This window comes from Anser anser (assembly GCF_964211835.1).
Source record: "Anser anser genome assembly, chromosome: 18".
NCBI classification, from domain to species: Eukaryota; Metazoa; Chordata; class Aves; order Anseriformes; family Anatidae; genus Anser; species Anser anser.
Window position 1 is genome coordinate 6,329,919 of NC_139739.1, and position 22,814 is coordinate 6,352,732.

The window sequence follows — 22,814 nt, forward strand, 5'->3', positions numbered from 1 at the left end:
TTTCTGCCTGACACAAAAAGCTAATTACAAATGCAAAATAATACTGCAGTACTATTTTGCAACAAAATAGTGAGGAGGAAGAGTTAGGCACTGAGGTGGTAATTTGCTGGAGTCTAGTCAGAATCTCAGGGAGCAACTGATGCTCAGAATAAGAAAGCTATCTGGGCCTTTGAAGTCACACACACACACAAGCATTTGGGATTCAACATACAATTCCATCTCAACCACAGTATTTTCAGCTAAGTACTATACATATTACTGGTAAATGGTGTCCTGGAGGGATGGTACTACTGGATCACTGCCATCCTTCTTAAAAGTTCTCTTATTATTCTTCTGGCCTTTTTTTTTTGTGGTATTTCTCAGAATCACACTAGCAGCTGTTATTGCTGCAGGTTATACAGAGGATTTGCACATATCCACCGCCAAATAGCTGGGAAGCTATTGTAGAACTACTGTTCTATAAAGTATTTGTAGATATTTGTATTCTTCAAAAAGATACCCTCAGTTATGACTTTCATTTTTTCTTTAATAGGTACACTCTTATTACAAATGATAGCTCTCTCAGTATGCAAGACCTAGCTAATTCACTGTAATTACAAGTGAGCACTAATAATTCTTCTAATCTTTGGCTTTTTTATATGGTATTATGCTATTTAAGATCATAAGAACAGTAATAACTGAGCATGAATACCAGACACAGATGCATCTGCCATTTCAAGAGAGAGTCCTCTTTCCTCCCGTCTCCTGCTTCACTAGTTTAACAAATATATTTATTTATTTACATCATTTCACACCTTGAGACAGCTCAGTATTACTGAGCCTCTTCCCTGCCAGGATGAACGAAACAATGTCAGGTAACAAAACCTTAAGGATGACTGATTTGTCTCATGTCTGCACTGTAATAAGCACCAGAACTGAAGACAGCCATAAATCGCGCCAGGATTTCAGGTCAGAGGCTGCAGTGCCCAAGCTTCCACAGACACAGAACAAATGAGGACTGTCACTGCCTGGCCGAGGAGTACACATCCTCCGTGCTTGAGTTTTGCCACTGCTAATGCCTGGTAAAACTTCTGAGCTGCCCCAACAGGAACAAGTGACACTGAGAAGAACAAGGTCCTGGAGAGCCTTCTGCACAGCCCAACACCCTCATTTCTTCCTTTTGGAATGGTCTCCAGAGGCCTGAGCCTCCTGCCTCAGGAACTGGCTCAAGTACAGCCATTTCTGTCTGGTGGGTGGCCTCCAGTCAGCCCTCCAGGGATGGGGTCCCATTCCGTCGGTGTCTCCAGGCTGACATCTTTGCCCTTCTGCCCCACACACCCCCTCAGCTTCTCTTTAGCCAACTGTTTTCTTAACACAAGTTTTGGGACAGAGAAAAATCAGAGGGAGGGGGTATCAAAATTTCACTACCCAACATCCACTTTTATCATCACTGTTAAAATAAAATTCAGTGTCTTCACAACATGCATGCATCTTGGATTCAGAAGGGAGGGCTTGGGACTCACGTTTTGTAAGCCAGGATGACAAAGGAATCTGGGCATTTTAGCTCAGTCCTCAAACACAAGCTTGGCAATTCTTTCACCCTGTGCCCATCTGTTAGCACTAATCCACAGTCACAACAGAGGGAAACAAGAGGCCAATCTGCCGCCTAGTTGAGAAGTGTCTGGCTGAAACACAGAGCAGTCTGCTGAGTCTAATCCATGTTTTATGTTCAAAAGGAAAACAGATACAGTAACCGACTCCTAAAATCTGCAGCTATGGTCTTCCACTTATTCCTCCCAGATAACCGCTCTGAGAAGAGAGCTGCTCAGAGCTGTATTTATTGTGGTCTTTCTTGACCCAAAAGTAGAGCTTTTCATATTTGATCTCAGACTTATATAGAAACTCTACAAGTCTACAGATGCAGAACACTGCACACGCAAATGCGAATCAAGTCACCTTGGCCAGTGTTACCTTCTGGGTAAGCACAGCAGACCCAGTCAGAATATGCTTTCTTTGTCAAAGGCTTTTATAAAACCTCTCAGTTTCCAATTCTACAATAAAATAGATTCAAGAGCTATTGAATTTTCTTGCTATTTCTATTTAGCATAATTTGCAAAGTTATCCTCATGCAAAAGCACTACTATACACAGAGACACTCCCGCATTGCAAATGTTCTTGTAAAGCAGCTATTAATAACAAAAACTCAGTGAAAAACACAATTTCATTAATTGTCAGAAATATTTGTCCCTGTTTGCTAGTAAAGTCAGAAAAAGATAGGGCAGGACAGTGGGGAGTAGGAAGTCACTTTCTTCTGTCAAAATACACTGTACTCACTCTATGGCTTCTCTCTATAAATCTAAGTGAACTGGATACTGTATGCAAAGTGATTAAAATCTACTTATGCTATAAAAGGAAAAATGAGAACACTGTGCCAGACTCGTAGGCCTCCCTCCTCCTCCCAAACAATACAAAACCAACAAAAATCAGCAGATAACAAAGGAGATGTGATCACAGACTGAATGATCTGGTTTCATCATCAAAATAGTTATTTATAGCTTGTTGGCAGGTTTGTGTTTTTTTTTTTTCCCCCCTCTAGATCTGTTCTACAGAACTATTTTAAAAGCGACTTTAAGTTTTAGTATTCTTGCTAGGATATGCTGTTTGAAGTCTTCATTTGGCTGGTAGAAATCAATAAATGTTTTCTTTCACATTATTTATCCAAAATATAGTGAGCCTCAAACTTTAGTTTTTTTGTTGTTGTTTTACTGAGTGGAAGCTGGTATAGCTTTCTGGTAGATATAATTTATTTGATGAGACACAATATCCCAAGATTCTCATTATTTAAGTCTGATGATTCAATTATGCTGTAACAGTGTAGAAATTTAAGCACAGTAATACTGTGCCCTAATGCATCTCCTAGTGAGTTTATATCATAGATTTCATTAAAAGATATAGAGCTAAGATTATAGAAACACTTTTCCTGATTTTCATGTCTTTATAAACACTCTCCACTAGTACTAAGTAGTAAAGTGGTGGTGGTCAAAATTTTTCAAAGCTCTGTAATACTAGTAGTTTGAACTTCCTAGCTTTAAGACCAAATTCTTTCCCATTGTTTCACTTCCACCCTTATTTCAAATAACTTAAATAGTTCTGCAAAATCTTTCTGATGGAGGAGAGGCTGAAGTTTTGGGGAGTGGAAGAAATGGATGTAGGTCTGCTTTTCACATGAATATATTGGAAGAGTTACAAAGTATAGTGTTGTGAAAAAATATGACTGAAGTTACCTTTACTCATGCTGTAGCTATTAACTGTCAAAATACAGAAAATTACTAATAGTAATATAAAATACCATCACTAAGGAAAAATGAAATGGTAATTTAATCAACTTCGATGTCTTTTGTAAGTATTACATTTTCAGAATCAGTCAAGAGCAGCTACAGCCTTCAGACTTTTTTCTACGCATATTTGGTCCATGCTTTTGAAGTTTTCTGTAACTTATGTTCAAAAGGGAGCAACAGTTTTGTATACAATTCATCTTATGTCTTCATCTTATAGCTTCATATCTCTTTATCTAAAACTGCAGCTTTATTTATTTTTTTAAAATTCAGTCTGTAAATTCAGTCTGTAAGATACTCAAAAATTCTTAAGGTTTAGTTCTAGTTTGGGATCAGCAAATGTTTTCCAGCACTGACAGACTCTGAGAGCTCCAAGACCCCCTCTCTTCCTCCCACTGCCCAGCAACAGATAAACCATGTCACTTCTGTTGCAAGGAAACATGCTGACACAGGCCAAGTTAGGCTGGGTTCACCCCAGTAGACAGCCTTGACCTGCATGATCACTGTACCATCCTGAATATATTGCATATATTACAATTATGACCTCAGTAAAAACAAGAAAAAAAAAGCAGTTAGTGTTCCTTGACCAGTCCATGACAATTCATTTTATTTACTGGGTTGAATCTCATCACACCTTATGCCAAAATTGAGAATGACATAGGAAATACTTGGAGACTACTAAGTTTTTTAAAATTACTTCAGTAGATAGTTTGCCCTGACCTTGATCCCTCCGATCATTTAAATACTCACTTAATTGAAGCCTTTTGGATCAAAGAATTAGAAAGAACTTTACAAAATCAGAGAAACCCCTACATGATTTCATACAATGAAATATTATAGCGAATATATAAGAGAAGATTTGCTGCATTTAATGTGTTTTTGATATAATAGTAGGTCTGAGTTTACAACCTCTCTTTTGACTAATTTAACTCCTTAAGTTTGGCTGATCACTGCTGTAACTCTTGGCACTGGTTAAGGATATCTCTACTAAGAACCTTTGCTAACATCGTCCCCAGTAAGCAACGGTCATTACTGTTCACTCACATTAAGCTAGAGCTGCTCTCTGGCAGACGTCCTAGTAAAGAAGACATCCCAATTCGTTACATTTCCCATTAAAATAATAAAGAATATCTTTTCTACTGAAATGAAATCCAAATATTGGAAGATTCATAAAAGTCCTCCCACCTCATTCAGGGGAACAAGAGGTAGGTATTATATAAGCACTTAGCTATATATAGCAAGACTTATTGCTAGCAACACATCAGTGTCACAGCTGAATTATAATATTCCAAAAAATGTCAGCCTTCATAACTGCAAAAGTAACCACAACTTCAATAAACTGAAAGGACACATCAAGGTCTGTAGAACAAGAAGATGAAAAGAAAGTTATTAGCCTTCTATTTCTTCCCCGTCCCTTCTCTGCCATTAGCTGTTTGCATTTCAAGAAGCTAAGTGAATGCAAAAGCAAGCAACGTCTCAGAGTATTTCAGTCATCCTGAACTCAACTTTAAAAGATAGAACTCATATTACACGTCTACATGAATCAAATACATAAGTGGCAATACACATAATGGATTAAGCAGCAACAGTACACGTTTTGACCACATTAATAAACACCTAACACAAGTTTGGTGTCTATTAGCTTGGTCCCGCAGTTGAAACTTCAATGCTCTAACCTTGAAGGGTGAAAAGCTCAATATTCCTTGGGAGCAAGTGAGACTGAGGAACAAGCACTGGGAAACACGAAGTCTAGAATTTGGAATACCTTGACAGGGCTGGTATAGGTAAATGACACTGGAAAACAAAAGATTTTGGTCTATGCACCACTGTGTGAAATTTAGAAAGCTATTTCCTGAAATAAGTATCATTGCATTGGGCACATGAAAGCAATAATCAGGTTATAAAAATTTACAAGACACCATGAATTTTTAGTCTGATCTCTCCATTAGGATTAATTGTAAGCAGTGTAGGCAGAGTAATAAAGAAGTCCTAGAGGAAAAAAAAAAAATCTTCCCTATAATTAATTGTGCCATTTGACAAATAAAACAACGTATATTTCCATTATCAAATCTGAAAGCAAACAATTGATTTTCAGTTTTACTTGATGTAAACAGAGCTTATCATCTTAATTAATCCTTCCCCAGACTTTGTTTTCTGGAAGACATTTATCTCAAATAAAGCGACTTTATCAACATTTAAGGAGTATATTTATCTTTATAGCCTCAGGTATGATGTAGGAGCTAAGACTGGATCCAAGAACATATTCATGTTGCTAATGCTAATACACTTAAGAGTTGGCCCCTGACGCAGTTGTATCAGCCCTGAGGCTGCCTACTAAACAGCTCCAATTTGTAGCGAAGAAGGGCCTTAAAGCTCTGATCCACGACAAACGTGAGGAAGCGCTTGCAACCAGCAGGGCAGCCCCAGGCAACACGTACCTCAAATGAATATGGAGTTGATCATTCCCTTCCTCTCCATTCTTATCTCAAAATGATCTACACAATTACTTGTATGTCTTTTCAGCATTTGCTGCAGTACCTGCTAAGAAGGTTTCAACAACGATAGCTTATTTTTGTCCGCCTCTGTACCAGGTGCCCGTGCCCAGGTGCAGGCCATGGGGCTCCATGAGGCAAGGCCGGGGCCGCTTCCAGAAGGTTCTGGGGCAGCGTGAGGGAAGGGCCATGCGCTGCAGGGCAGCCAGGGCTGAGGTAAAACATGTGAGGAATGGCCCTGCCAGCATCATGTCAAGAGGAGGAAGAGGAAGGGGATGCTGCAGGTGCCGGGGCAAATGTGTACCTGCAGCCCATGGAGAGAGGCCATGGTGGAGCAGGGGATGTGCCCTGAAGGAGCTGCTGCCCATGGAAGGGCCCACAAAGGCTCAGGGGAAAGGTGTGAGGAGGAAGGAGGGGATGCAACTGAGGAGTGGGAGAGCGACTGGCAGCGACTGACTCACAACCTCCCACTCTTTTGCCATCTCCTTCCGTCCATTTTCTTCCCCCGCCCCGCCCCGGGCAGGCACAGATAGGACCATGCAGAATATCCTCAATAGGCTGCCTAAATCAATGTCCTGTTTCAAATTACGTTGCTTCAAATGCCTCGGAAAAGCATTGTTTAAATCAAAAGAACTTCATTTACATTCCCACTTTTCACTGAATTTAAAGCATATTGTTCATCCCTCATCATGAATAGAAAATATACTTAAACAATATCACTGACTACATTCCCTCACAACATGTTCATTTATAAAACTTCTTAAACTTAAACCTTAAACTTAAACTTAAACTATCTTAAAAATAATAATAATAACACTTCTTTATGAAGTTTTTCAAAGTCTTTCCAATCCTTTTTCCCCTACACACTCCTGATTAGGGTAACAGAATTCAAGGGAAAAACATGTTGTCGGTATTATTCTCATTTCCTTTCCTACTCTCAGAGAGCCGATGAAAAGTCTCCACCAAAAAAAAAAAATCTACGCTTTAACGATAACAAAATGACTCTACTACAGAAACTGCAGTCTCTATAGAGATTTAATGTTACAAAACCCAGAAAGAAAAGAAACTATGCCTTCAGAGCATGCAGGTTTTATTTCTTTGACCAAAATCTTAAGGTACTGGTACCAGCAGGAGACATTCTTGCACAAGCACTTCTTACCTTCCCAGAACATTCAGAAGTGGACATGAAAGCAGAACTTTAGACACGATCTCTTTTTCGATATTTGAATCTAACTGCAAGATTTCCTTTACTCCTTTTGTTTAGAGGGCTTCTGCTCTGCTATGACCTAGCCAGTACAGATTTCTCCCACGACTTTGTCCAGGATTTATGCAGAGAAAATTCAGTAGAATAGGAAGCAGCCAGGAGAACTTCAGAATTGCTGCTGGGATGATAGTCTGGAGAGAGCTCATTGGCAGCAGAAGACAATAAAAATATGGGAGATAATAAAAATAAATAGCTAATGCTATCTGAGAAATGTAACCATTTTTTTAAAATCCTAATGACTTTTAATTCAGAGATGATATATAATTAATGAAATCATACAAATAAAGAATTGGTATTTTTGCAACAAACCTTATTTGGTGCAGAAAGACTAGTTACAGAATAGCTACACTGAGTTATAGGATCAAATATGAGAGTTGAGGATTTGTTTGCTCATTAGAAGTGGTTTATTCTACAAGTGTTTTCTTAGATGCAAAAGTCTCTACAGTTCACGTAAATCTCCATTGAAGAAATAACTGAGATACTTGAGATGCAGCAATATACTTCATATTTTCCCTCCTATAAATTCTCAAATTAGGAAAAAAGAAGTCTTTTCAGATCCATCATGAAATAAGCATAATGCACTGCAACAGATGAAAAGGAGCAAGCTATATACTATGCTATATTACCAAAAGCATAACCAACACATCAAGAGAAGTGATGCATTATGATTTTCCATATGGACCGGAAGTGAATAGCATTAGGGAGCTTTTATTCTAAATGAAAATACAGCCCAAGATAAAACTATGTTTTATATATAAAACTCAGACTTTTTCTTCTAATAAAAATAGTGACCACCACTGTATTTATTACTCCTTTCATCTAGACAGATGCAGAGCATGTGCAGCATTTTTCTACTTTTACTTTCTTATGTTTCTGCTGAAATGACTGACAAACAGGGAAAGGAAAAACAACAGGTAGGCTACAGAGCTAACATGCCATCACAGCATCTCTACGAGATTCCATGTTTTCAGGGCAATCACTGCAAGCAGTGCCCCATAATGCCACGATGTGCGTCACCCACAGCTATAAAAACAGTACCAAAATGCCAGACAATAGGACACTGTGTAAACATGCAGGGCTTACTATTACAGCACCAGTGCCTTCATACAGCCTGCCTTTGACCTGTCTGTTGTAACTGCAAGGCTTAGAAGTATTCTGTATTGAAATACAATATATCACATGTGTTGTCAGTCACAGATGCAGACACAGAACAATCCAGAGGACTGCACGTCCACCACAATACAGGTAAACTGGCTCAATGTATTCTTTATGTTAAATGGTAGATATTTCAAACTACTCACTAATTTCAAATAAATTTTGTTTCCAGTAATTTGCAATAAAATCAGACGATACTGGCTCAGCGGTATAACAATGTTCTACTTTTAGAAATTGCAAAGAGCAGCAATTCCCTCATTAAACAGACCCATAAATAAATAGTCTCAATTTCCTCTACATTTGCTTTCTTTAATTGATATTGTACAGGCTCTATCATCATTAGAAACTGTAGTTTTAACAAATAAGCATCCTTGTATTCTGTTAAATATATTGCTTTTTCAAAATCTTAACACTACTCTCAAGAAACTGTATGCAATAAGGTGGACAGCAGAGAACCCTTTTGTAGGAATAGTTTTATCCACCAAGGATGACTTTGTACTGCTTAAGGCCAGAAGGGCTTTCACATTACGTACTTTTGTGTATATTCAGCTGGTTATCCCTAGAGGTGAACCTAAGGACCGCCCCCATCGAATGTATGGAAATTGCTATCTATTTCAACCCTTCTCATTTTTTTTTTTTTAAACCAATGCAGAAAAGAACAAGGCCATAAATACACAAGTGTTTGCACTTGCAGTAAAGCAGTTCTAAAGTGTTGCCAGCTCTTATCTGAGAAAGAGCAACAAAAACATCCAGCTACTCTTTCACTGCAGTACAAAACACACAGATTTGCATAAAAAGTCATAGAGGCTATCTGGTCTCCACTGTATGGTCTCTTCAGCACCACCTTTTTTGTCATTAGTGAAGGGATGCCAGTAGAAATTATTTAATCTTAAATATTAATCTTGAAAGCTGTTTGATTTAAGGGCATTCATCTTAATATACATAATAAAAGCAGTGGGCTGTTTTGGAAGGGGAAATAATTTCTCTTGTAGTTTTATCAAACATGACAAGAAAGCATCTCTGGATCCTTTATTACAATTTCAGAGGCAAACAAGGATAGAAGTCGAAAATGTATAATCCATAAATTTTTGCTCTCTCTCATAACCAGAGAGCAGAATTAATTTAAGACCAATTAGGATCATTGTATGATAAGAACACTTAAACCAATAATGAAAGGAATTGCATTGTGGGCTGAATATAGAGAGATAATTTTCCAAATACTGCTAGCAATCAGAATGTAAATGCTTTGAGAAGTTTGGGTGAAAAAAGTATCACACCAAGTATTATTTGACCTGTGTGTTACAGATGAGGCATCTAAGGCATAAAGTAAAAGCCTCAGAAGCTTCTCAAGGTTTTGATTTGACATTTTTAATTAAAAAGAGATTTATCACTTTTTTCCCAGTGTTTTCATTGAAACACTGAAATTAAAACCGTTTGCATTATAAGGGTAGAGACTAAATGGCCCAGGAATTCAAATGTAATATGGAATTAAAATGGAAGTTACATACTATAAACATTTTAATATCTTAACTAAAAGCCTCCCTCCAGCTCAGTTTTTACTAGAAATTTTGATATATACCTAGACCTCAACTGCTTTTCATGGCTACTTTCTTGTCTGAAGGAGCGATCTGCTTTTCCTCCACTTCATTTTCTTAAACTGCTCTTTTGTAATGATAAATACAAGAGAAAGTTTCAAGATAAAACTTCATCAGCTAAGAAATGATACAAAGCCAGTTGAGAGCATTGGGTTTTTAGACCAATTGCAGGCAGGCTTCCTTTCACCAGTCTTCCCCTCCCCCTCCCCCCTCCAGCAGTCACCACCCTATCCCATCTTAAATTGGAACCTGCACTCTTGGTTTCAGAGAAATCCCTCAGGATGCACCAACAATACAAGAAAAAAATGTTGAGTAGCCTAAATGAAAAATGTACCTTTCTAACACCCAAGTGGTAAATCCTCAGGAAGTTCTAACGTTTGGAAATTTGAGGGCAGATACCTTAACAACATGATGTAAATTTGGAATTAAATTGGGAATTCATTAACACTGAAAATAAAAATAATACTATGCATCTCATAGGCATCTAAGAAACTAAAGACTAGACCAAAAATGCAGTCAGGGTTACTGCATTATAGAAAATCTTTGGTGAAAACCAAAGCTACAAGGAGAAATGGCCTTCAATCCTACAACTCTCCTAAGTAACTGAATTGTGCTTGTAACTTTAGATTCACAAGAGCCCAGAAGTCCTTAAGACGACATCATTAAGAGAAATCATTTGAAAGTTTGTGTATGTTTGTACTCACGCCACCTTAAGGTAGGGTAGGACTGGAACAATCACTGGTCACCACATGGCTACATCACTAAAGTTCCTTTCCACCAGCTTTTCTTTTTAAGAAGTACATGTTGTTCCACAGCAATGTATGATGGAGGTAGTGCCACTACTACCTTACTATTAAATAAAGACGAGGTTCTAATTATAATTATTTGTTAAATTACCAAATTATAGAAATCACTGATTTCTATAATAAATTTAAATCATATAAACCAGTTTAAAATCTGTGGATAGTTTTAGAAATGGTTCAAAGTAACATGTTTTGTGAAAAAAATTGAAAAAGGCACTATGTGTTTGTACAGTCTCTGTTCTTTCAAGGAGGCACGTGACATTCTGAAGATATTCCCTATGAACCTTTGTTGCTAAGAGCACCTGAAGCCAGAAGCTCTTCCAAGAAGCTCACAATCAACTGTTTATGCTCATGCTACTGAATAATTCTTTATGGTATGAAGTCAAATTAAATACTTCGTCTCAGTCTTGAAATAGATTGACAGACTTCAGATGTATCTGCAGAAATCTCCAGAGATCCTCTGAGACTGAACGTTAAGATGTCTACGATGCAGCCGTATTCAAAGTATGTATTGATATCCAATGAATTTTCAGTCACGTACACCAAAACAAGCAAACATTCCAGAAGCATTTATTTTAGCAATGCAGTTATGATTCTCTATTTACTCTAAACTGCCTTCAGCAGTTGAGTACAAGACTTGCTTTTTAGTTCACAGATTTTGTGAATCCATTACTGTTTGGTTGCAGCTATTCCGTACTTTTATATTTCAATGTACTTTTATGGCAGAGAATGGGGTGGGAAAAAAAAAAAAAAAGAGTTTTCTAACCTGTATCTTAGTCACTGTTACAGAAGGAAGTTCTTGTAGGGTATTGCTCCAAGAGTTGTAATGAGTTGCTAATGAATTACAACATTCCTCAAACTAGAGCACAGGTAATATATTACAGAAGTCCTTGCTTAGTGCTTGTCTAATAAGCATCACAATCCTAGGCTCACTAATAGATAAACAAGTAATTTCTGCTCAGTTCAGTCTTACAGACTCTGAATTCCTGGAGTATCACAGAAAAACATAATTTGGGAACATAAAAGCAAAGCTTTTTGAACTGATTATGAAAAGCACACTTTGGTTTTCATTGAAGAGTTAGCTTATTGCAGCTCAAAAAAAAAAAGCTTTCTATCAATGCAAATCTTAAAACATCCTATCTAGTAAACCAGTTATCAGTTAACCATTAACTGTCTTTTTCCTTGTACCTGTTAAAGTCAGAGAAACTTGGACCGGATAAGAACAGAAGCAGCAATAATATACATTGCGTTATTGAAGGAGAAATAATAATAAAGATGTCTTATCAATAGATAAGTACACTAGATATAACAAGAGATAAAGTTTCCACCCAGAGACAATTACACAAATATTGGCACATTCAAATTGCATAAGCTGACAGAACGGTTACTAAGCAGAGGTTCAATATGTAGAAGAGAATCCATTCCCAAACACTGTATCTATCATATTACTGTATCTAATCTGGGATTCTAAGGGAGATTAGAGTATTCATATCTGTCTTCTGAGGTGGCTAAATGCAATAAATATCTTCCAGAGCACAACTTGGTATTTCAGTCACAGGATTTACCGTACTTGGTTTTGCAACCAAGGTATATTTGTCAGGCATTTATTTTCCTTCTACCAATCACTGTTAAAAAGATTGTGAGTGGTTAAACAGAACAAAGGAAAAACAGCCAGAAAATTTGTATGATTTAATTAAAGGAAGAAATCAAAGGGATTATAGCCAACAAAGGAAGCTTAAATGAAAAATTTACTACCTCTGGAAGTAACTCCCTGTGTAAGGTAATAAAATACCTAGCACTTGGGGTTCACAGTGAAATGAATCATATATCTTCTGCTGCATGCTGTTCACCACACAACTCTTCCACACAAGCTTCTGAATAAAATCACCACTTTCAACAGCTGCAGCTGGTTCTTGTTTTAGGCTGAATAATATTTCTTTAATATTTATCTCATCTTTCTATTGATTCATGACTAGACTGTCTGCCAGACCAAAATTCTGACTTCAATTTCCTCTTGTTTTTCTAAGTCACTGATGATAGAAAAAAGTGGATTTCCTTGCCCTCTGAGATAGAGACAGGCTGGTCTATTCTTGCTGATCCTCACCCAGCAAACATTTGTCATTTCATGATACTCGATCATAGTTATTAATTGGCTCTAATGAATGAAAAAATAAATACTACAGTCATTTTACTGAAATTAGGCTGAGAAAGCAAAATTGAAAGTTTGAGAGAATAATGTAATGCGAATTTAGAAATTGTATTTTATTTATTTTTGTTAGGTTGGTCCCTAAGGTTTGGCCTAAGAGACATTCGGGGCTTTGTTACTACTGACATTGTGCCATCAGAGGAAAAGGCAGTCCTTGTTCAAGAGCATGCTTAGTTCAGACTTTAAAAAGCACTCACCACTGGTAACAGCCTGCTAGAGCTTTCACATGGATTTACCTAGGAGGCAGAAAAGGACCCAGGGAAGAAAAAAAAAAAAAGGTAGTCTAGAGACCAGTGTACAAGTCTGGGATATGCAAGCATCCAAATCATTTCCTCTGTACACTACAGATTCAAATGATCATAGGGTAGTCTTCTAGGCTGCGATCTCTCAAGTGGCTCACATAGTCTACTTTTAAGATATTTTTTAAGGAAAGATATTAGCAAGATATTAGCAAGATTGTGAGGCATTCCTGCTTTCTTATTGGAATGCATGTAGATAGAAAAATACGATCAAAGTCATACCTGAATGTATTAGACACAGTTTCATTACTAGGTCACCATAAAGTTTCAATCAATTAACTTAGACTATGAATGTCTTATTTTATACGTGAATAAAATCAAGCATTTATCTTCTCAAATCTCACCAGATTTTTTTTTCTTTCAGATTAGAATTTTCTACAACCACTTCCCCGCCCCAAAAGGTTACACCAAGTTTGTTTGGGTTACAAAAAAATATATATTTATTTTTAAAGTCTAGCAATACATTATGAAAGAGCTTTATATTATACACTACTATATGACTTAACTTCATTATTTGTGCCTAGACTCTGTATCCTTAAGCACTCATCTTTCTAAACAGGATAAACCAGGAAAAAAAAAATAAGAAAGTGACAAAACAATCACTTTTCTCTCTTTTGTCTATGTATTTGTTTGGAAGGTAATTTTGGTGATTTTAACCAATTTAGAGAATGCATGAAGTCCTGGGCTTATCATTACTTATCATTAACTGCAAGAACTTCACTGCATTTAGTAATACTGTGATTTCAGCTGCCACACTTCTGGCAACTCTGAATCATGGTGTGAACGTTATGAGAGTCTAAGAGAGTTTCAGCTTTCCTATGCCATACAAAGGCACACTGCCCAGTTCTGACTTCCAAAACATTCTTATGCAGCACTCTTCAGTCCCCCTCTGTATCTGAAACCCAAGTTTATCCAATGTTTGCGTTGTATATTACCTTAGACATCATTCCAGGAAAAATAAAGTTACTTGATGCCAATGGAATTGTTTAGTATTGGCTTCCTATGGGTTAGTTCTATGTGGAATCAGTCTTAAGTTTTTCTGCTTACACCAAATGGGAATCTGATCAAAAGCATTTTTCCCCCCCCCTTTAAACTTTCACGTTCTATTAATGCATGTCCAACAAGATATCCATCTCTGTAAATCAGAAAAATAAGAAGCAGCAATTGGAGACAACTGCAGAGTTAATTTGTCTGCAAGAAAGTTTACAAGCACAGCTAGAGAGAGTTCCAAAAGCTGGAGACAAGCAACCAAAATTAGAAATATATGAGAAAGTCATTCTGTAGTTCAATTACTGCTGCCAAATGTCATTTGCACATAAAATTGAAACAGAATGCTTGTAAAAATCCATATTTGCTTGCCAAGTGCTTAACAAATCTTTGGTTAAAATTAAGCTTAGATTGCATTTCTTATATTAGAAAAATTGATTTCTAACCTCATTAACCTTGTTTCTTCTACAAGTTTTCTCCACGTTATGAAAGGATCCACGTATATCCTTGTTTTCCACAGAGTTCTATTCCTTTTTTTTTTTTTCTTTAGTTCTCTTATTCCATTAAAAAAAAAGACTGCTTTTCATCATTATTTCTGTCCTGGAGTACACAATGAACACGTGACATCCTCTTTAGGACAGGAAAGCTTCCAGTAAACATTAATGAGAGAAATAGAAAGCCCCCAAAATCACCTGAACAGAACTTCCTCTATTAATTAAAACTTCATTTAAAGATAGGAAAGCTATTTATGTCATACTGGTGCACTGGTTTTCGTGAGCCACCATGCTGTCACACTATAAGAAGCTTTAAAGAAAGTTTGATTCTTTACATGGGCATAGTGTTTAACACCTCTCCTTAGACAAACACAGAACTGATCACAGTGAAAATAAGCAGGCTTTTCCAAAATACTCTAATATGTATCATATCAGGAAGACAAGTTCATATTTACCCTTGAGAAATCCAAATTAGGACAGTTATATATATATATATATATATATGTATGTATATCAGAAAATCTTCAATTCCACTCTGCTCAGTTAAGTTATCCTTATATACTCCTTTATGCCTAGTAAGCTTCGTTTAGGGTTAAAATGCCATAGACATTTTAACACATCAAGAGTAATTTTTGTCCTAAACCTAATTAGATTATACACATTATATTGCATTGGTTATACACTCTTTATCCAACAAAAAAAAAAAAGGGGGGATGAGGCTACAAATCATAATAGAACCATATGGGTAACTTTATTTCTAACAACTTATTTGCTCTTCTTGTACGTGCAGCCACTAGTGGCTACCATTGGAGCTGACCTTACTTAGCCATGAATGAAGTACAACATAAATCTTAAAATCAAGTGGTAGCTGGAGAAGAGCACTTACTTTCCTTCCATCCTTGCCACTTAAAAAAAAAAAAAACTATACTGTGTATTCTCTCACACTCAGATTTACCCAGTAAAGCAGCTTACTGCTGTTATTTTACATAGCACTTCTTCCTTTAGTTTTATGATGGGATGCTAATGTGCTAGGTCACTCAGGGCTATTATCAGTACTCATACAGACTGTATCATTCCCGCTGGCATAAAAATCACATCTTCCTCACCCAAAGATATGAGCAAAATGTCTCTGGAGGAGGGAACAGCATCCCTGCCAGCAGAAAGACAATACAGAGAAGAAAGATTTTCTTCATTCCTTACGGATCTTCTCTTCTTTCTTTTTCCATTGCTGACAGGGATTTGGATCTTCAAAAGGAAAGGAATTCCCTCTGGTTCCATCCTCTAAAGGTCTGCAGATGATCGCTAAACCTGTTGGGCCCCTTGACACGTGCAGATATTTTCACTTATTGACACTATATATGAATGCTATGAAGGCTGCTTTGCTTCCTCCTTTCCAATTGCCTCTCCCCCTCTCTTTGCAAATGTTAATTTTAATCTTCACAAAGAAATCCTTCATTTTTAACTAAATTATACACTGAGGCCATTTTAAGTTGAATTTGAGTGATGTCAGGTCACTTGTTTTGTAGACATCCATGAATCAACGAATTACGAGTGAAAAATCCACAGCTTGCATTGGAATAGACCAGACTAGATAGCTTTGTTTCTTCAGGCTTGTTACTCCCATATCTAGAAGACTTCAGTTTCAGAAAATAAATAGAAATATTTTAAACAGGAATCTGAAGCAAGCCTTCAGAAGACAGAGGTGTTGTACGGGTATTGATATGCAGCACAGCTAACAGCTGCAAATAAAACACTGCATTTCAATATACACTTCAGTGAAAAATAGGAAGACTTTTCTGCAGCCTCTTACAGATATTACTAAATTTCAACTCTAAAAACGTCTTGTTTGGCTAATGAAGAGTGCTCTGCAGATACAAATACAGAAGTAGAAACAGCACACCAGTCTGCAATGAACAGCTCCTGTCATCTCCTTTTCCTTAAGGTGTGTGCCAGCCCTCAGACAGGAAACCCATGATGCCCATAGTATGGCTGTGAACAAGCCAGTCCATGACCAAAGGAATATAAGTGATTCAAAGAAGAGTTTATTCCCCACTGCTGGTCTCTGATGAAAATAAAAATAAGGAAGAAGGAAAGTTAGATGCCTGGCTATTTCTAATTTAAACTTAGATACTGCATAATAGTGTAAAAAGGTTTGATTACAACAATTGATTCATTTACAGGAACATGGTTCCAGACATCCTTGTGTGCTTTATAGTTCTGGAATCTCAGTACTTTACAGCTTTTTTTAAAAAAGTAAAATAAGTTTCCCAATTAAAATAGAAAAAAAACCAACACTATTTCACTATGCAACACTTTTTAAATGAATGTTCAATTTAAATGTTATTGTTGCTTCCCAAATGGGTCTCTTTGGGATATACAACAGTTGTAATTTTCAAGGGAGTAAGAAGAATATACATAATATGGCAGTTGTAGCTAACAAACGATATGACTCTGTCAGTTTTACGTACACAAACCAAGAAGGTTGCAGCAGAATTACGGGCAGTATATTTAAAAGAATACTCACATTTAGAAGCCTCATCTGACATTACATATTCCTGCTAGTAAATAGCTCTGGAACCACTTATCACAACTTGCATGGTTTGCATATTAATGGTGTAATCGCCAGAAATTAAGAGTGTATCTCAGCAAGCAGAGAATTTAATGTCAAAGGAAAAACACAAGCTTACATGGGGAGCAGTGCTGTCTCCCACCAACAGAACCCACTGCGAGGGCTGACAGCCGTCAGCTCCTGGACCGAGCCCAGAAAGACATGCTGTTCCCAGCGAGATGGTGTCTGTTCAGATCCTGATAACTCAGAGCATTGCTCTGTGCAGTAAGAGTTTCAACAGACTGTGTCCGCGTGAATGCACGTACACCCACGGACAGCCTGCTTGTGAAGGAAGGACTTCACATCAATGGTAAACCCAGTCCTGACTGTAACTAAGCTTGCACAACCACCCCAGCCTCTCTAACTAACGTTGTTGAGGTTTACAGAAGTCAAGCCAATAAGACACAGTTACTACCCTATTCCTCATTTAAATTCTTTGTAATGGCCCTTCTCTGTGACACTGCAGCAGACAGATCAACAGTAGTTGTAATCTTAATGGGGCCATTAGGAATTCCAAATGCCTTAAATAAATAATTGCCAAAGCCCTCATCATCTTCCTGCAGTTTTTATATCCTTGCCAGCTGAGTTACCTACATTCAGTGTATTAATCAGATCCTGGGTATTGTACAGAAATAAAAATTCAGCTCTTAGTCTCAAGAACTATGGGTGGACAAGAGACATTACAGATTTCTTAATAGAAAGAAACCAGGAAGGAAAAAAAAAAAAAAAGGGCAGAGGAAGCGGTAACATTGTAAGCTCTTCTCCAGAGATAAGCTAGCACAATTCAGAAAACATATTGATTCTCAAATCAATTACAAAAAAAAACCTGTTTTTGTTTATTTTATTTTTTTCCCCACAGACAAAAAAAAGATCTTCCTTCCCATGGTTTTCCCATTTCATGTTGTTCTCAATGCCATCTTAACTGCTGAGGGGAGAGAATTGATTTTGGAAGTATGATCTTCTCTTCAAAGCATAACACAAACTTAACTCCCCAGTAAAGACACCAGATGCATGTGAAAACAAAACTCAAAAGAAAAATAAAGACAAGTAAGAGGCTCTTAGGAGGCATTCCATGTAGAAAACCACCTTGATCTCACAACAAACCAGAGCACTGAACCTCAGAACATCCCCAGTCTCTCGGCTCATGACCACAGTCATCCAGCAGCAACTAGGTCATTGATTGGCAACTGTTAAACTTCTCACTGCAGGTTTCCTGCATAGAAGGCTGGAATTTTACTTAACGTGTAAAGGACTAAGATCTGCAAGTAAGTGAGCTTGATCTCTTAACTAATCCTGAGTCAAAAACAATCTAGGATTGTTAATCTCTAATAAATACATGGGGGGAGGAAAAGTAAAGGGTCACTTCACGGGAAAATATTTAAAACATTTCCAGTATCCTACTATGCACTGCTCCCTGTAGATCAAACAAGCAACAGAAAACCAGGGAATAAAAAGTAAAGATGTTCACATTTTGACAGTGTTTGTTATGCAGCTTTACAAAACATCTGTATGAGCCTCTGCAAAAAATATTTCTTGGATTTTAATTTGCATTACAAACACTGGACTAAGCACATCTTTTAATAGCATCCTTGTAACAAGTTCAGATGTTGACTAGTTACACCAGATATGCATTATTAACTGCTGCTTGTATTTGTCCTACTCATTATTATGATCATACAAGAAAAAAAAAAATAGAACTTGCCAGATTTTGTTGAAAGTTAATACAGATATAAAGTAATCCCAGCCAAAGCAGTACTCTACTGTGCAAAAGAACAAAGTATAAAAATTTATCTTCTTATTAGCTGAAACCAGCAGGAACAAACCATAAACATCTCAGTATAATTTTTGCATTTTACAACTGGATTTTCACCGATGTTCTTGTTGTGTTTCACTTCATGCTCATGTCTTACCTAGTGCTTCCCAGCAGACAGGCTCAGTTCAGGTGTAATATTACCACATAAAGTTAATGCAGTGAAGACTCTTTTCAAGGCCTCCACAGATGCTATCACTTAAATCATCATGGGCAGAGTCATAATGCAGAATAATCACAAATGAAATAATTGACATAGAACTAAGACATCTGTTGTTTTGTAACTTATAAGAACCTCCCACTTCTTCTCCTGGGGAACATTTATTTAATTTCTCTTTCTATATTCAAGAACTATGGGAATCAATAAGAATCTTTTCAATGACACCAATGGGGTTTGAATTAATTCTCCTTATTTACAAAGAAATTTAGCCTGTCAAATCCCTGCAGTAGTATTTCATATAATATGCAAACTCAATGTGTTATGTGGTTAGAAGATTAAGTTCTTATTAAGATATGGAAGTACTAAAGATGTAAATATTGGCCTAATTTAGCAAAGCACTTAAGTGCATGCTTAACGTTAAACATATGAGTTACCCCATTACAACCAGCTGGATTTCCCATTAAACACATTTTTAAATTCCAGTAGTGCTGGAAACACTACTACAAACAGTGTTCTTGGACTAACTCAGAGAGGTGAACTATTTCCTTATCATAAAAGGATTAGTGAAACAAAGAAAAAATTATAACTGGATTTACACTAGAAGAGAGAGATGTTGTCAGGGCAGAAAATATTATTTGCTTTCACTATTACACTTCCTTTGCAATACAACTGTCACCCCAATTGTTTTTATATCTTACAGGCTTTATTCATACTTTTATTTTATTCCTTTTTTTTTTTTTTTTCGGAATAATCACATCCCCTGGCTTCTTATCTGCTCTTCTTTATATATTCACTCCATACTCTTTGTTTAGTATTCTGCCTTGCTCTTCCAGAGAACCAGGTGAGAAAACAGCAATGTAAAATTTGCGCTGTGCCAGGCCTTCGGCTCCCAAGCTTTGTGATATAAAATTTTGTTTGTTGACTGCCTCAGCCTCATTATAGTTGCCTTGCTTTACTGCTGCTGGATATATGACAGCCAGAGGTTACAGAAGTCAGCCCATGTAGTGGACTCAGAGCTTACACTCCTGCTCTCGCACATGGATTGCTGTGGCTGCTATAAGTCTTTTCTCTCATTTGCACTAGCTTCATATTCTGTCATTGTTTCTTAATCAGTTTCTGCCTCACATTAAATATGCTAATATGCTTTTCTAGTAAGCCCCATCTCCCTAGAATCTGAATATTTTTCCCAGGATCTGAACAATAGCCTCCACTGAGATAACCTTCTTCATGTCCCCAAACATAGGAGGAAGTTGATGTTATCAGTGACCTGTTCCAAGGGTAATGGCCAGGAGCAAGACATTCTCTTAGCATCTTTTATGAGGATTCTGGAGGAGAACGGCTACCTCTTCTGAGACACCGAGCATTGGATAGCATTTTAGTTTCCCAACAGCAAAAAAACCCAGGGATGTTCAACGCAGGGACTGCAAATGCTGATGTATAAAGGTCCGAAATGCTCACTGGGAAAATGGGGGTGTTCATACCAACCACCTGCAGGTACTTCACTTGGGCACCTATACCGTGTTCCCTAGACTGTTAATAGACAGAAGTGGTAAGTCATGGCTCCTGCACTCACAATGGTCTGCCCCTTACAAAGTTAAATTCTCTGCACCCTTTGGCGCTCCAGGTCTCAATTAAATGCTGAATGGAAAAATAAATGCTGCATGGGAAAGGGATTATACTTGGCAGTTTTTAAGCCATTTGTCAGGATTTCAGTGAGAAGGATGAAAACAAAGAAAATGGTCATGTATTGTATCTTTGTAGCAAGTGCAAAATGGAAATACCACTGTGTGGACAGTCAATTTGAGGAAATTTAGCCAGGAGCCTCTCTTAGCAAAAGTAGGATCTTTCAACAAGCTAGAATACAGCCTACACTAAAACTCTTAGACTGTTTAAGTTCTTATACTGAGTGAATGCTATCTCAGTATCTTAGACATAATGTGATCTCCTGCACACCTATAATCTCCTTATCACATCATATATTTGCATTTGATTTGTTTTCTTAAACCTTTAGAATTGAAAGCAGGAGAAAAAGCTTTTAAAAATCCCAAGAGCTTGAAAGGTCAAAGAAATGAGGCACTGAAAGTTTCATCCCTCCTCCTTGCAGAAACACCTATGCAGGATTCATTTCCAAGGCTGTCTGAATACATCCACCTAGAAAATTCCTGACACCTCCGTTACTTCTAAGTTTTCATTTTACTGGGGGGAAAAAAACCAAAGCTGAAAAATGATAGTTTCATTTTCAGTTTCATACTGAGTTTGAGCAAAAGAACTTGACTTATAAATATGAAAGCTTCTGCCCTCCTTATGAACAGTATAGTGCAGATGATACATGAAAGGAATATAAGATTTTTCACAAATAATTGAATTCAGCCTGTAAACAAGGAAAGTTTTTCAAAGTTAGTTTGACAAAGATGCTCAGTTCTTGCAGATAAAACGTTAAAGTATAAAAATATTGTCTATTTTAGAATAATGTGTTATTTTAGATCTGGCATTTTCACTTGAAACCAACCCCTGATCAAGCTCACCCTGGCTTCAGTGCGGGATTATCTGTGATACTGTTCAAAGACAAAGTCTCTTATACAAACTCTATATTTTCCACTTTTCTCATAACTGCATATTAATACTCTAAAATGAGCTTAGGGTATGTTAAACAAAGAGACAATATATAAACCCCGTATGATATATAAATCCTGTAGATTTTATCACAACAAATGTATTAAATATTTCAGAAATAGGCAAAAAATATCCCATGGTAATTCAAATTCAAAATAAATTTTATCACTTAACTAATTAAAGGATATTCAAAAAGGACTTCAAAAATGAGGCAAAATTACATTAGCAGCAGCCATAAAGTGAGACTTTATTTAATTATTTATTTATTTTATTTATTTTATTTTTAAGCTTGGTGACCTATCTGTGGCTAACTTGTAAGATCTGGGGTTCAACTGGCTGAACTTTAAAAAGCTTTGTGGTCTTCTCTTACCTTTTCATGGACTCACTTATATGGATTGCTTTTTTCCTATTTTTCTGCCCTTTCAAATATTACTTGGAAATGATAAACATAGGCTAACTGTATAAAACAGGTATCAAAAGTCCGAGATTTAATATTCTGTCAGAAAGACCCAGATGTGGCTGTCAAATGAAAAACTGCACCAAGAGATAGGACTTTCACTGGAACTATTCATAAATATCTTATTTTTTTTAAAAAAAATGACATCATTTGCATAGCAATACTACAGGTCATATACAGGTCTTTAAAAAAAAATGCTGTACATACAAGCCAGATAACACATATGCAGTTTCACTTTGATAGGGTAGAAAATCCGTCCTTTATATTTCTAGAGCAAATCAGACTTGCATTAAGCAGTACATTGCAAGTACTTTGTGGCAATGCATTAAAATATATTTAAAGTGTTACCTAATGTTTCAAAATTTATAAAGTTGATTTGTTCAAATTTTTCTGTCATCTTCCTTTCTTCCCACACAGAGCAAGGAGGCCAATAACCCTCCTAGTGGGGATCACTTTATAATTTGCTGAATACCACACACTAGGCCAATGACCAGACTAGAGGGCATGTTGTAGGTGTGCTGACTTTTAGTTATTATGTGTAGCTTTCTCTCAGTTTT

At 36.9% G+C, this 22,814-nt stretch overlaps 1 long non-coding RNA gene across 3 annotated transcripts in view; it reads right to left on the reverse strand.

Annotated features, from left to right (window-relative positions):
- LOC310883418 overlaps positions 1-22,187 on the reverse strand; it is a 245,831-nt gene extending 223,644 nt beyond the window's left edge. For all 3 annotated transcript variants that reach the window (XR_014573522.1, XR_014573523.1, XR_014573524.1), the window contains exon 1: positions 19,128-22,187. This is a non-coding gene — a long non-coding RNA (uncharacterized lncRNA). The remainder of the gene's footprint in view (positions 1-19,127) is intronic.
- Positions 22,188-22,814: the final 627 nt, after the last annotated feature.